At 37.0% G+C, this 15158-nt stretch overlaps 1 long non-coding RNA gene across 1 annotated transcript in view; it reads right to left on the reverse strand.

The window, feature by feature from the left end:
- LOC150067321 (uncharacterized) overlaps positions 1 to 15158 on the reverse strand; it is a 444788-nt gene that overhangs the window by 228516 nt on the left and 201114 nt on the right. Inside the window, exon 4 of the long non-coding RNA XR_016539553.1 lies at positions 9376 to 9445. This is a non-coding gene — a long non-coding RNA (uncharacterized LOC150067321). The remainder of the gene's footprint in view (positions 1 to 9375; positions 9446 to 15158) is intronic.

Consider the following 15158-nt stretch of genomic DNA (forward strand, 5'->3'; position numbering starts at 1 on the left):
CAGCACCTTTTTGTCTTCGTCTTCAGTAGACCATAGACATAGAACAAATATTATTGAATTTAAGATTTTACCATTTAATTATTCACCATGGATTTCAGTCTCCTCCCAATCCCATCCCTCCTGGAAACTTTTGAGAGCAAGGTCTACAATGTGATTCCCATTTTCTTTTTGTTTTTGCTTTTTTTAAATAACCAAGCTAGCCTCCACCACTTTTCCTCCATTTTTTATTAGTTTAACATGAGTTGCATGTATGAGTTTCACTCTGGTGTTTCTATGCATGTATACAGTGTATCCCAATCAAATTCATCCCCTCCATCGCTTCTCCAGCACTGAAATACATTCAACATGTTTCACTATTGTTTCCATACAGTTTTACTGCTATACCATATCATCTCCTTTATCCCTCCTTTATTCTGCTAACCTCCTCACAGCTGATATTTTACTTTCTCAGTCTGTTTATTTCAGTTAGCACAATCTCAGTTCCATCCATTTTCCTGACCATGACATAATCTCATTCTTCTTTATTAGCCTCAAACTCTCTATGTAACACAGGCTGGTCTTGAACTCATGATCCTTCTGCCTCAGCTTCTTGACAGCTTGGATTGCGAGCATGTAAGATCATGCCTAACTCCCACGTGGGAACTGGTACAAAACACCACATTTAGTAGCTTCTTCATTATTGTGATTGTCTCCAACCCCAGGGCTTCACATACATGCCAGCGTTCACTGAGAGGTGCTATGAGATGAGGTATAATTTACAGTACTGATACCAGAAGTTGCAAGACTATTATTGTTGACTGCCAAACATTCAGATAACATCTGCTTAACTTCTATAGGCAGGTGGATAGCTGCATCACTACAGATAATGAATGGGAGAGCAACTAACTGGTGATTATAAACATGTATTGGGGAGCCTATCACCCCAACATCCCCCCTTTTATAGTTGATGAGCTCTTTAACCTTTTTAATATCAGTGCTTTCTTCCTTAAATATGAGTGTAATAATTGCATCTACAACACAGAGATTTTATAAAGATTAAGATTACAACACATAAGGCATATAATACCCTCAATGAAAATATGCTATTAATATCATAGTTAAATAATGCAATGTACTAGGCTAATGATGCACAAGCAACCCAGATGTGAGTTTTAGTACTTCAGTTAATTTGATTAAACTGGATACTTATATGAAGAAAATTGAAACTTGATCCCGATCTCTCATCCACAGGAAGGGGAAACAACTCATAAAATATCAAAGAACTAAATGTAAGTCTTCAAACTATAAAATTACATTTCATGAAATGTAAGCAAGGAAGTATTTTTTGGATAGGACACCCCAAAAACACAGGAAACAAAAGCAGTTCATTGAAAAGAGAAACAGTATTATTAAGGAAATGAAACAAACAATCCAGAAAATCAACAGAATGGGAAACAATTTATGAACTAATCATGTGACACAAATTAATATTGAGAGCATAGAAAGAACTTAACAAACATGAAACAATCCAATTAAAAGTGGGCAACGGGTCTAATAAGTAATTTTCCAAAGAAGAAATGCAAATGGGCAATAAAACTATTTTAACACAAAATTATTTTTTCTTTTAATTTAATTGTAAGAGTGATGTACAGAGGAGTTACAGTTGCATAAGTAAGATAATGAGCACATTTATTTTCATTCAGTTTTAGCCCCTCCCTCGATTTCTCCTACATCCCTACCCTTCACTTCCCCCAAGTTGTAAAGTTATTTCCAACATAGTGTCTTGTGACACTTTATTACTCCCCTTCTCTTCCCCAAATCAGGTAAACGTATAGAGTGACCACAGGAGATAAACCAAAGGAAAGAAAAATGAAAGAAAAAAAGAAATAACTTCGCAAGGTACATTTAAAAATACAACAAATAAACAGCCCTCTCATTTCCAGATCTTGGAGTTCATTTATACAAAATTATTTTTTAAACTTCATTAGTTGTCAGGAAAATACAAGCCAATACACAATAAAGTATCAGCTCACCCTATGTATTATTTAAAAGAAACAGGAATGCTGGAGAAGATGGGGAGAAAGGGAAACTCTGATCATGGTTGAAGGGAATAGACATTAGCCATTATAGATAGCTGCATGGAGATTCCTCAGAAAGCCAAGAGAAGAACCACCATATGATGCCCTTATCCTTCTTCTAGCTGTACATTCAGAAAAAAAATCATAGGACACGAGATTCTTAGAATAGTATGCTGCTACAAAAAAGAATTGTGCTCTATTATGTGCAGCAAAAATGGATGGTGGGGCTGGGAGTTTGGCCTAGTGGTTAAAGTGCTTGCCTAGCATGCATGAAGACCCGGGTTCGATTCCTCGGTACCACATACATAGAAAAAAGCCGGAAGTGGTGCTGCGGCTCAAGTGGTAGAGCTCTAGCCTTGAGAAAGTCCAAGGACAGTGCTCAGGCCCTGAGCTCAAGCCCAGGACTGGCAAAAAAAAAATGGATGGTATAATGTTTCCTTGTACATGTACACATTTTTGCAAGTTTGTCAGACTGTAAAATAGAAGGGGGGTATTGGCAGTTAGGAGGAGGTTGAATAAAGAGTGTCAGAACAAAACTAGACAGCAGTGTTTTCATATCACAGTAGCACTAAAAAATTTGAAGGCCTTAAAGTCTCCAGCTACAAAATAATGATAATCTGGTAGAAATGTTGGCCTTATTTAACAGCATATATCTTGCTGAATATATGTTGAAATCTGACACTGTCCTACATGAATTAGTGCAATTATTAAGTGCTAATCAAATTTTAAATTTTGAGAAGGAAATATTAACTACCCCAGGTGGATCATTACACATTATAAATGTACTTACAATGATATACCCCATGACTGTATTCAATGAAAATAATTTTAAACAGAATTTTTAAAAATAAAAACATTTTAAAGCTGTGACATATTCTGATGTTACCCTGGCTTTAATGGGTATTTAAGCATGAGTATGAATTACAGCTTTTCCAGCTTGTTAGTTAAATAGCTGAGAAAAGTTGGATCATTTCTGGAAGTTTCGGTTATTCTTATTAGACATGAGAATATATTCTTTGGGAATATAGTCACAGGAGAGAGAATGTGGAATATGCAACCCGCAGGCTCATTTCTGTTGTCCTGGCAGAGTCTGACTTGTCAACACAAAACAATTATTGTCTTGCTTCCTGCAATCTAACAATTGTCACCCTGTGGCATGGTGTTATTCTCGTCTCCATGATGTCCGCTGATTATAAGGTGAAGATGTACTGCCTGACCAATGTGCCAGGTGTCGGCACTGACAACTGCAAGTGTTATTACATCTCACAAATAGAGATGCTCAGAAAACACAAGGGACTGCCAATCATTGAGCACCTGAAACCATACCACAGAGACACAAGATGCCGCGAGATGACATTGGAATAGTTCCATTTCATCTTCCCTTCAAGCAAAAGGGGAGGAATTCAGCCAATGCTTGTCTGATGGCAGTGAAGTAGACAATTATTTACAACCTCTGGAAATGAGAGCAGTCTTTTCTCTACTGAGAGAGCAGTAAGAAGACTGAGTGAAGATATATAGAACCATACAAACCCAAACTAGAAGTCTAAGTGAGTCAATTTACCTTTTTTTCCTATATAAATTATAAACTGGAGCCAGGCTGTCACTAAGGCAACTTGTGCCAAGAACTCTGAAAGAAATGTAGAATAGATGAATATGACAAGAAAAAAAACACGTGAATATAATCGTTGATTTCAAAAGTTTATATTCTAGTGATGTATTATGACCCCCCAAATCATAATAAATACAGATCAGAATAAGTCAGTGAACTTTGAGAGAGGATCACAAAGGAAACATATCACACAGAATGTAGAGTAGTTATGTAAATACTGAGGGGGATATGTCAGTGGTAGAGGAGATGCAGCGGAGGCTGAGGGAAAAGGATGTACATAGAGTAGAAAGACAGGAGAGAGCTTAGTGGACTGCAGTCTGAAAAAGTTACTAAAACTGGGTGAGTAATGGGAGCATGAAAAAGGTGGAAAAAAATAGTCCAGGGCTAGCTCACGCAGGTCATCACTTACAATGTCAGTGGAATAGGAAGAATAAGAATAGCTTCTAGATGGAGAAAGACATCATATGATTTGTACAATGGAACATAACAATCAGAAGGCAGTTATTTTAGATTATTGAAGCTCAAATCTTGGCTCAGTTATATATTAGGTAGATAACTATGTTTCTGTGTTCACCAAGACAATAATAATAATACCTAGATCATTGTTTTTATTTATTTCATGGGAAACCCAAGAACAATGGCTAACAGCTAAGTAAATAGCTAGCTCAATAAAAGTTTTACATGCGTGTCTGTGTGTGTATAGGTATATATACGTATATTAATAGTAAATAAATGTAACTTATATGAAGACATACAAATTGCACAAAATATTTAAACTACATGTATATATCAGTATACATGTTAATGATATTTACTACTTTAAGGCTATTGTTCACATACCTGTATGGTTTAATAAGACAAAGTAGAGTCATGAAGACACATGGGGAGAAAGAATAGTGTATTTAGTAAGAGTAGATAGAAATACTGAGGGCCTGCTCCAGGACATCGGCATGCTGCTGATAAGAAAAAGATGGGACAATACATAGTCTGGATATGAATAGCCTGGCATATCTAATGGATTTTATGTGAAAATAAGAGAAGAAAGATCAAGAATAGCTCTTACACGATTCAAACCATCCAAAAGATGGGACAATCTGTGTCCAGCTCTGGGAAATGAATAAACAAATGTGATGCACACACCTTTGTATGTCCACATCCATGGATCTGTATCCTCATATTGAGCAATTACAGACCAAACATATTCCAAAGAAAATGGTCTACTGAACATCTGCCTATTGTCATTATTCCCTAGTTAATACAAACACTATTTCAATTGCAACTACATTGCAATTGATCTAGAGGAGCTTTAAAGGATGCCAGAGAATGTACATAGATTTTTATGTGCAACATATGCAATTTTATATACAGATCTTAATATTGGTCATTGAATGTGAAAGAAATTTTTATGTTCAGGAAGTCCTAGAGTCAATGGAACATTATTCTGCCAGGAAAAGGAATGGTATGTATAAACGTGCTATAATAAGGATAAAATTTCAAAGCATGCTAAGTGAAGGAAGAAAAATGCAATCGACTGCATACTGTATGATTTCCTTTACATGAAACATCATATGTAGATAGGTAAATCCATAGAGATAAAGAACATACTGATGATTGTCAAGGAATGGAAAGAGGAGAAAATGAAAAGTAACTATTTTCTAGGTGAAAAGTACTTTCCTGGAGTAATAAACATGATTTGTAACTACAGAAACAATAATATGACTTAGCAAATGAAATTAAATTCTTTACTTTAAGGTGGTAAATTTTATGTTAGGTGAATTTTATCTCTCAGTCTCTCTACAGACAATATATATAATGGATCTCAGGTTTTGCCTTGTTCAACTGGATAAAGGGCTTCTTGAGTCACTGAGGACAGTTTTATTTTGTTTTATTTTGGACATTTGAGTTTGTTTTCACAACTTTTGCAGCTGATGAAGAAAAAAATGTGATGAGAAAAGAGAGTTTCTACTGAAACTCAAAACAAAGAATTAGGATAAGTGTTGCAAAATGCCAATGTTTAAAAGGAAACGCTGACCAAGATACTTATATATGAAAGGAAATTAACAAAATACTGCAAGAAGTGTCAGTTATGACAATTCTGAAAATATTTCTGAGAAGTCAAGATTAAGCATCCACTGGATTAGCCAACCTGCAAGTTGTTCTTCATCTTAACAAAGGGAATTTCATTTAGCAGAGATCAGGGGACCTTAGACTGGGTTGATGAGTGGGAAGAAGAGAAACTAAAGCAGTGTAATTGGATAATCAGGAATCTGGTGATAAAGGAAAGCAAAAACAATGGGAAAGCCTAAAAATAAAGTTCAGGTATGGGAAACAATTCTTAAAGATGAGAAACACTGGCTGTTACTTGCATAAGCACAATGTGATATGATTGCTGAAAGCAGAAATAGATAATAAGTCTTTTGATGTGTCAAGATGTACTGAAATCTACAGGACAAGAGGAAAAGTTTTTATTCTTGAAGGAAGAAGGCCACATCCTTCATGGAGGAAGGAAACTTGGGTGCAAGGCACAGAGTTGGCGAGATTTTATGAATGACTACATTTCCAATGACTTCTATTTTCTCAACGAAGCATGAGTCTGGGTCATCAGTGGGAGAAGCATGTGTGGGAGGTTTGAGGAAAAAGAGGAGAGGAGATGGTACAGTCATCTCATCAAGATGGAAAAAAATAGGATTTCTGAGCAATGTGAAGTGGTAAATGGAAGATCCTGGATTCTGAATCATCTTGGCTTGGTGATGTTCTCCAACAAAGCATTGTTTAATTTTTAGCAAAGAGAAAATTGAAAAGAGACTACAAGTTTATTTAGCCTCTATGATTCACCCCTCGATCTGTCCTGTTCCTCTTCTTGTTCACTGGTTATTGGGCATGGAATATAGTTTCATAGGAATGTTTACTGAATACAGTAAACTGCTAAGAACAGAACTGCTGAGTTCTTTTCTAGCATGAAGATTTAGGTAGCAGGAACTATAAAATGGGGATGGAAACTTGTGTTCCCAGATCCTAAATGACAATAAAATCAGAAAACAATTACATTTATAAAACTGAAGATATAACCCATGTGCCAAATGGCTCCTGCCTATAATCTTAGTAATTTAGGAGGCTACGATCTAAGGATTATGGTTCAAAATCAGCCTAGAATGAAACATCCATGAGATTCTTATATTCAGCGAATTAGGAAAAAACCAGAAGTGCAGGGATGGCTCCAGTGGTAGACAGCCAGTCCTGACCAAAAAAAAAAAAAAAAGACAAGTTAGAGTTCAAGGCCCTAGATTCTAGACCTAGCACCAGGATGAGGAGGAGGAGGAGGAGGAGATGGAGGAGAGAGAGAGGAAGAGGGAAAAGAAGGAGGAGGAGGAGGAGGAGGAGGAGGAGGAGGAGGAGGAGGAGGAGGAGGAGAAGGAGAAGAAGAAGAAGAAGAAGAAGAAGAAGAAGAAGAAGAAGAAGAAGAAGAAGAAGAAGAAGAAGAAGAAGAAGAAGAAAAGAGGTTTTCCTCTTGTTAATTCGAAAATAAAATCTGTATGCACTTAGAGCATATAACAGGACATTTTAAAATGTGGCTATGTTGTGGAATGGTTAAATCATGCTGACTTTCTCATCTTTTAGGAACTCTGTGTCATACTCAGTGAGGGAAAGAATGAAATGAAAATACTAAGATTTTCTTTCTGACTCTTATAAGAAGCATAAGGGGAGAATGAATTAGGAAAATTGACATCATAGGAGCAAATCCACAATGGGAAAGATGGGAAAAGACAAGGGCTATGTGGGGGGAAGCCAAACATGAACTGCTGGCTGAAGACCTACAGAAAGAGCAGGTGCTCTTCCCGTGTTGGAGAGTGTAGGCTGGGCCGCTCCCAGACATCCTCTGAGAAGTTGCCTATGACTCAGGGACCATGCCAGCCGTGATGTGTGGGCAAAGTATGGAGTTACAGTAAAGAAAATGACTGTCCAGAATGTGGAAGTGACAGTAGCACTTACTGGCACCTCTTGTCAGAAAACCTCATCCACTCAACGTCTGAAGTGTTATTCATGAGGAATGTACTCCACACAAATCATAGCCCTTAAATAACTATCCTCTTCCGAATGCTCATAACCTCACATTTAGATTGCTCCTAAATCTTCTTTTGTCTCTTCCCTGTTCTAGTCTATCCTGCACACACAGGCCAGGAAATTCTTCCTCTTACATAAGAGTGGTTCTAAGTGCAGGTTCTAGAATTAGACTTCCTGGATTCAAATCCTGACTCCACGGTTTATTAATCCTGTGATCTTAAGCAAGTTACCTAAGTTCTCTGACTTCCTGTGTATCCATTAGCTTAGGCTAACTGGCAAAAATAAATGTCCCCAGAATCTTCTCAGTTAGAACAACAAACCTTTGTACCTTGGTTATGTCTGTCATAGGAGTCTTTTCTCCACAAAGTTCTCATTCTGTTCCTAAGGCTAAAGTTCTAGTCCCTTTCTGGATCATGCCGGGGACAGAGAGAAAACATGCAGCACTATTGAAGAATTTGCTTTGAAATGGCATATGACACCTTCCAATCACATTTCATTTGTGAAAATAATGGAATAGGACCGGCAGAAAGTGCATTGACAGTGTTCTCAGGTATACTCACATTCCTCATCCATGAGAGAGCTTCCTTCCACTTTCATCGTTAAAACTCCTTTCCTCTCAAACACCAGTGTTGAGTTCAATAAAACCAAAACATGGATGGATACTGGTGGCTCATGCCTATAAGCCTAACTATTCAGGAGGCTAAGATCTGAGTATCACAGTTCAAATCCAGCCCAGGGATACAAATCTAGGACACTCCTGTCTCCAGTGAAAAAGCAAAACAGTTGACATAGAGATGTGGCTCAAGTAGTAGAATGTCAAACTTGGCAAAAAAAAATGCTCAGTGAAAGTATGAGGCACTGAGTTCAAGCCCAAATTCAGAACCAAAAACAAAATTTAAAAATTGTTTTGTCGGCCGGGAGTTTGGCCTAGTGGTTAAAGTGCTTGCCTAGCATGCATGAAGACCCGGGTTCGATTCCTCGGTACCACATACATAGAAAAAAGCCAGAAGTGGTGCTGAGGCTCAAGTGGTAGAGCTCTAGCCTTGAGAAAGTCCAACGACAGTGCTCAGGCCTTGAGCTCAAGCCCAGGACTGGCAAAAAAAAAAAATTGTTTTGTCACTATCTACCTAATAACTGTATGGTGTCCATATGTAGCTTAGTTCAATAAATGTAGAATATTGCAGCCAGCCAGGCAAAATAGGGCCTTCAATAAATAAATAAATAAATAAGCAAATAAATTAATAAAGTTTTGATGGTAAAATAGAACTGAAACATCAAGCTCACACTTCACTGTTACTCTGACATGGAACTTGATATCAACCTACAGGCATGATGTGGAAGAGAAATTACCTAGTCTCAGTGATTATGCTCACACAGCTTTACATCTCAAATTTCTGAAATCTGTCTTCTGTTATATATAATATAGCAAAGTATAGCTTCACCAATGCTATACTTTGTTTGTGAAGAAGTTAACTAGCAATGTCATATAGAAAAACAAAAGTATATTGAGTCAAGCTAGGCTATTAAAATGACCAATCCAAAATCTCAGTGGCTTAACATCAACTTGTTTTTTAAAAACATCCCACCTTACTGCAGTAGAGGTGGGTAATGACAAAGTGTTAGGGTCACAAGTTTGGCTTTACATACTTATTCAGGCACTCAGTCCTCTGTCTTGCCATCTGACTTTCTTCTGCATCCTTAGAGTTCTTCTATGCACCTGTAAGAGAGAAATCATATTTTGGGCAATTTTAGAAATTTTCCAAATTTAGGAAACTTGTATATCACTTCTGTCATATTCACTCACCACTCAGGTACAAGGCTGCAACAAACTGTAAAGAATCCTAGGAACTAAAGCCTAATTCAGGGTTACAAGGAAGGCAGTTTGAAAAATGACTAGCCAGGCTGCACCAGTGACCTAGGCTTACTCTCTGTAAGACTTGATGCAGCAACCAAGTTTTAGGGTAGCATTTCAAATGCACAGATTTACAAAAACAAAACAAACACCCACACAAATATTTCGCCATGTAGTGTGTATTTTGCCTCTGATGTCATATACCTTTGAGAATGACAAAGGTTGGTTTTGTGATTAAAAAGCACTCATTCTGGCCTAGTGGTAGAGTGCTTGCCTAGCATGCATGAAGATCCAGGTTCGATTCCTCAGTACCACACACATAGAAAAAGCTGGAAGTAGTGCTGCGGCTCAGGTGTTAAGAGTTCTATCATTGAGAAAGCCCCCTGAGTTCAAGCCCCAGGACTGACAAAAAAGAAAAAAATATACATTTATTCTGTGAAAATGGAGGACTCAGACCACTGTATTAGCCTAACTGGTAAAACAGAATGAACATTCTAAAATCTGAAACCCTAAACACACCTGGAATAATACATAGGCACCATCAGTCTGTGCTTTGTGCAAACACATCAACTCTTTCCAGAGAGGCTGACATAATGGATTTAAAAACAAAAAAAGAAAAAAAAAAAGAAGAGAAAAGATATGTACCCAAGGCATTGAACCATATCAAATGTTTGGGAATATGCTTGACTACCTGCCCTGATAAGGAGGAAAATGAAATTGCAAGATTTGCCTGCCCTCATAGTCCATAATTGTTAGAAAATTGTCAGATACGAGATGGATGACATCATGCAAGGCACATGAAGATCATTTCCTTCTACATTGATTGGTGCTTGGGCTTTGTTTATACCCCAGCTGCCTGGGCCTTGCTGTAAGTAACCAGATATCTCAGGTTGGAGAAAGGCCTTCCATTTGCATCAGTGGACAATGAGGGCAGCCAACAGGAAGCCCTGTGATTCAGATAACTTGTTTTAATTGAAATCAATACCAACACAAGCAAATCTACTCAGGACAGCGTTATGCTCTGGTAGAATATTTTCATGGTCTCTACCAATGACAACGCTTATCAAGCATGAACTAAAACTTCCATGGTGACTCAATGCACTTTCCAGGTTAAAAAAAAAAAACAACAACTTTGGAATAGTGAAAGTTTTCAAGTTAGGAAAAAAACTCTCCAGGTTTCATTCCAGTTAGAGTTTCTGTTAGATGGAACCCTAGCTGTCCTTGTACTAATCTTTTTGTTTTCATCCTTGATTCAATCTGATAGGGAAAAAAGAAAATTATTATGAAAATTTTTAACAATTGAGAACCTCCCTAGTGCAGAATTTTATTTCTGTCCAAGGATCAACAAACTTTGTTTCAATTGACCCAGACTGCAAATATTGTATGCTTTCTGGCCCAAAGAAGGTCTCGCCTACTTTAGACAAACCATTCATAATGACAAACTGCCTCAAGGAAGGAATAAAAGAGGCGAGTAGAGGTTACATGAAGCAACAACGCAGAGACCCTGAAATGGACATTAGTTTCTGGGTCTCACTTCTTACTCTCCTGAGTGTTATTTACTTTCTTCTTGCTAAATAAACTCTTTACTAACTTACTAGAACTATACTCCTAGTTTGAGGTTTTATTTCTAAACTTCCAGAAAACAAGAACCCACTGCATTTGTGCATCAATAAGACAGAGTGAATCATGTGACTAAATAAGTATCCATAAAGTTATTATATTTGAGGGACTTTTTTTCAGGTGTGTAGGTTTACATCTGCTATAATTTAACATATCATGTTTCAGAAGGTTCTGTAATTATCATGAGCTTGGGGCTTCATCGATTTTTCTCATGTTGTATCTCCTGAACCTAGCTCAGGATTTGTATATTATAAACCCATCGTGTTTAAATACAAAGAAGTAGCATTGTTCATTATATTCATAAAAAGGAACCTCTGTTTGCTTATTTCTTGGGAAATATGCATCAGCTATTTGAAAGTCAAACAGGAAATGCACAAGTAAAAGTTTTATTTACAAATACAATAAAGTAAAAAAAAATAGGTTGTCTAGACTTCTGCCCTGATTTTAAAGATGATTTAAAAGAATCAAATAAGACTAGGCTGCTATTTTAAAATTGGAACCCAGAGAATTGAGTTAGGTTTGAGAGTCTTATGTTTATTTTTTATTTCTGGTGGTTTCAAATAATTTTCAAAATAGGGACTTACAGTGTCTTAATTATTCTTCTATCCTAATACCATCACATATTCCTGTCTGACATACTCTGTTCCAGTAGTATTCCTGATCAAGCATGATCATGTCAATATTTTGTAAGTCAAGGTTGATGGGTCATGAGAAATTTAAATGTTTGCAAAATCATAATAATAACATCTTAGCAAATATAAGTAATGTACACTAAAATTACAGCCTGCAGTTAGATTTCCATGGGAATTCCTAGTCTGTCTGAACTGGGCTTTGAGATCTTGATAGAGGGAACTCACTCCCTGCATTTCCTAATCACTGAGCTACCGCAGGATTTCCTTTGCCAAGTAGGTAAAGCATAATCCTTGGATACACTTTTGCTTCAGAGTAAGATGATAAAACCCCCAGATGGTGGTTCTTTATTTCCATATGGCACAGAAATGTGTATAATGTCAATCAGTAATGAAATTACAGCACAAGAATGATCCAACACAGCAAAATTTCCACAAAAAATGCAATGTGGAGTTTCTCTTTTGCTTTCCCCCCTCCTCCTCTTCCACCTCCTTCCCCTCCTCCTTCCCTTCCTCCTCCGTTTCTGCCTCCTCCTCCTTTTTTTTCATTTTGTCACGAGCTGTCATTATTTACTGAAATAGGCATTGCTTGATGGGAGTAGTTACCATGGTTTTGGACTATCACTGCACTGCATGACAAGTAACAGCTAGTTCCTGAGGTTATTACAGTGTCTTGGTCTGAGCAGAGTGGCTTCCAAAAGTGGAGGAGGAAATTAAATGACATTTACATAGCAGAGCTGTAAGGATAATTAGTAATTTGACACACAGCTGTTCAGGGCAAGGTCAACAGAAGGAATCATAGAAGCGTCATAGGATAACCAACTACTTAATGGGCTATGTGAAATGAGGGGGTGGTCTCAGCTTAGCTCCAGCCAGGTACTGTTTCCCACACTCACAGGCTCAGAAAAGGGTTTAGAGTTCAAGTGTATACAAAGGATCATACGTACAACTCTTGCCAGACAGAGTTTGTTGTGAGCATCAATTTGAGGCCATAGACTAGAGTTCTTTCTAAACATAAAATCACTCAGAGCAAATATCCAATATTTGAAGAGCACTGTTCCAAGTAAATCATACTAGGTGATAAACTATTCTCAACTTGAATGTTTTTCCATTACTTCGTGAACACATGGTGAAAGATTGGGAAGAATTATGCTATCCCTGATTAGAAAAGATATTTAGATAACAAGGAAGGGAGACTCTAAGTTCATGTTTACCTAGTAAAAAATATAGTAAATGGGCTTACGTTCATAAGAAAAGCTAAAAAATAATCAGACACCATGGGAACTGGTAAGTTTACTGGCTGGAACTTGATCATCTGCAATCATGAAATATTCTTCCCTTCTCATCCCCACCAAATTTATGGAGATGATGTTTTCATAGGCAAATATAGATTACTCTTATATGTGCAGGATAAATGAATTTAATATAAAGCAAAAGATTATGTCTGTCCTACAAAGATTTGCTAATAACATATCTCTATGCTAATGCCTGGGAGATACTTGACAAAGCTGGTATTTGCTGCAGTCTGACAGAGCTATTTTGAACACTACTCACCCAGGGTTTCATACAAAGAGGGCTCAAGTATATACTCATACACAAGCAGATTTCAAATCTTCAGGAGTAAGTGATTTTTCTTAGAAAAGGCCAAATGGCAAATACAGTTGGCTTTATATGTCATATGTCAGTCTCTTTCACAATTTCTGAATTCAAGCATAGCAGTGCCAAAGAAGCCATGTGTAACAAATCAATGAATTATTGTGCATCCATTGCAACAAATATTCATTTAAAAAGTAAATTATCAGGCCCTCAGACTGTTACTTGCTGACTTCTACTGTAGGACAAAACTAAGAGAGGCTAGAAAGAAAGAACCAAAGTTTACTGACTTTATTTTTTAAACCTGTGATCTAATTTCTCTCAATATGGCTAGGAAGACATGAATTAATTCCCTTTGCCAGATGCAGAAGCAGCTTTACTGTCAGTATTTTATTAATTCATGACTTATGCTTCATCTGCTTTCAAAAAGAATCTGAAGTAGCTGTCACTGTGAATATAGAAACACACACACACACACACACACACACACACACACACACACAATGCATTATATGATTAAAGAGACTTCCCCACGCAATGCAATTGTGACATCAATTAGAAATTCACCTGAGATGACAATTGCATGCCTCTAACAGTTACACTGGGCTGTGCCAAGCTTGAGCAGATAAAATTAGCAAGAAGAGAGGTGTCCTCAAGAGACACCTAAAGCAGATAACAATCCAGTAGAGAAGACATTTTGGGAAATGGAGTCCAGGCTAATTTTAGAATTAATATCTTATCTCATGCTAAGCAGAAAAAACAAAAGAAAAAGAACACTAAGGCAATTTTATAAAATTTCTATTACAATTGTGCTATTTAGTATACATACAGGATCAAGCATCAGAGGCTCACACCGGTAAGCCCAGCTACTCAGTAGGCTGAGATCTTAGGATCAGGATTCGAAGTCAGTCTGGGCAAGAAAGTCCATGAGATTCTTGTTTCCAATTAACCATAAGAAAACCAGAAGTGGCACTGTGGTTTGAAGTGGTAGGGTATTAGTCTTGTGTGAAAAGAGCTCAGGAACAGCACACAAACTCTGATTTCAAGCCCCATGACCAACCAAAAAACAAATATATACATATTTTTTTCCTTTTACTATGCAGAAATTCATTCTTTTTCTTCAACAACTTTTATTGTGTACATTTTAGGTTTACAACAAGCCATTGTAGAATATATAGAGTGCAATGGTTATCGTCATGAAACACATTAGCACACCTATCTCAGAAGATTTATATTTTGTAACAAGAACAGATAAATATTATTTAACCAAAACTTAAAATAATGCAATTTATTAACTCTCATCCTCGGCTATAAACTTTTCACTCTACACTTTTGCTGCTTTGTATCATTTACCCTCTTTTAACATCTCCATTTTCCCCCTCTCCCTCAACGTGGCCTGTCTATATTTGGCACTTTCATTTCTTTTCCTTTTAAGTTATATAGGAAAGAATATTCAATATCTTTTCTTTCTGTACCTATATTATGTCACTTTGCAGTTGTCCATTTGTATAGTAAGTGGTAACGTTTTTTTCTTTAAGGCTGAATGGAATTCCATTGTACTTATAAAATGTGTTCAGATGTCTATTGATAGATATTTGCGATTCTTTCCCATTTGTTGGCTATCTGAGTAACACTGTAATGAACATGAGGTAGCTTTAAGAGAGGGATGATTTCATCTCTTTGAGGTCACCTTGCTATATTGTATGGTGGTACTATTTTCAACAGAAATCTCCATA

This window comes from Megascapheus bottae, chromosome 2 (genome assembly GCF_031878675.1).
Source record: "Megascapheus bottae isolate mThoBot1 chromosome 2, mThoBot2.hap1, whole genome shotgun sequence".
Taxonomy (NCBI): domain Eukaryota; kingdom Metazoa; phylum Chordata; class Mammalia; order Rodentia; family Geomyidae; genus Megascapheus; species Megascapheus bottae.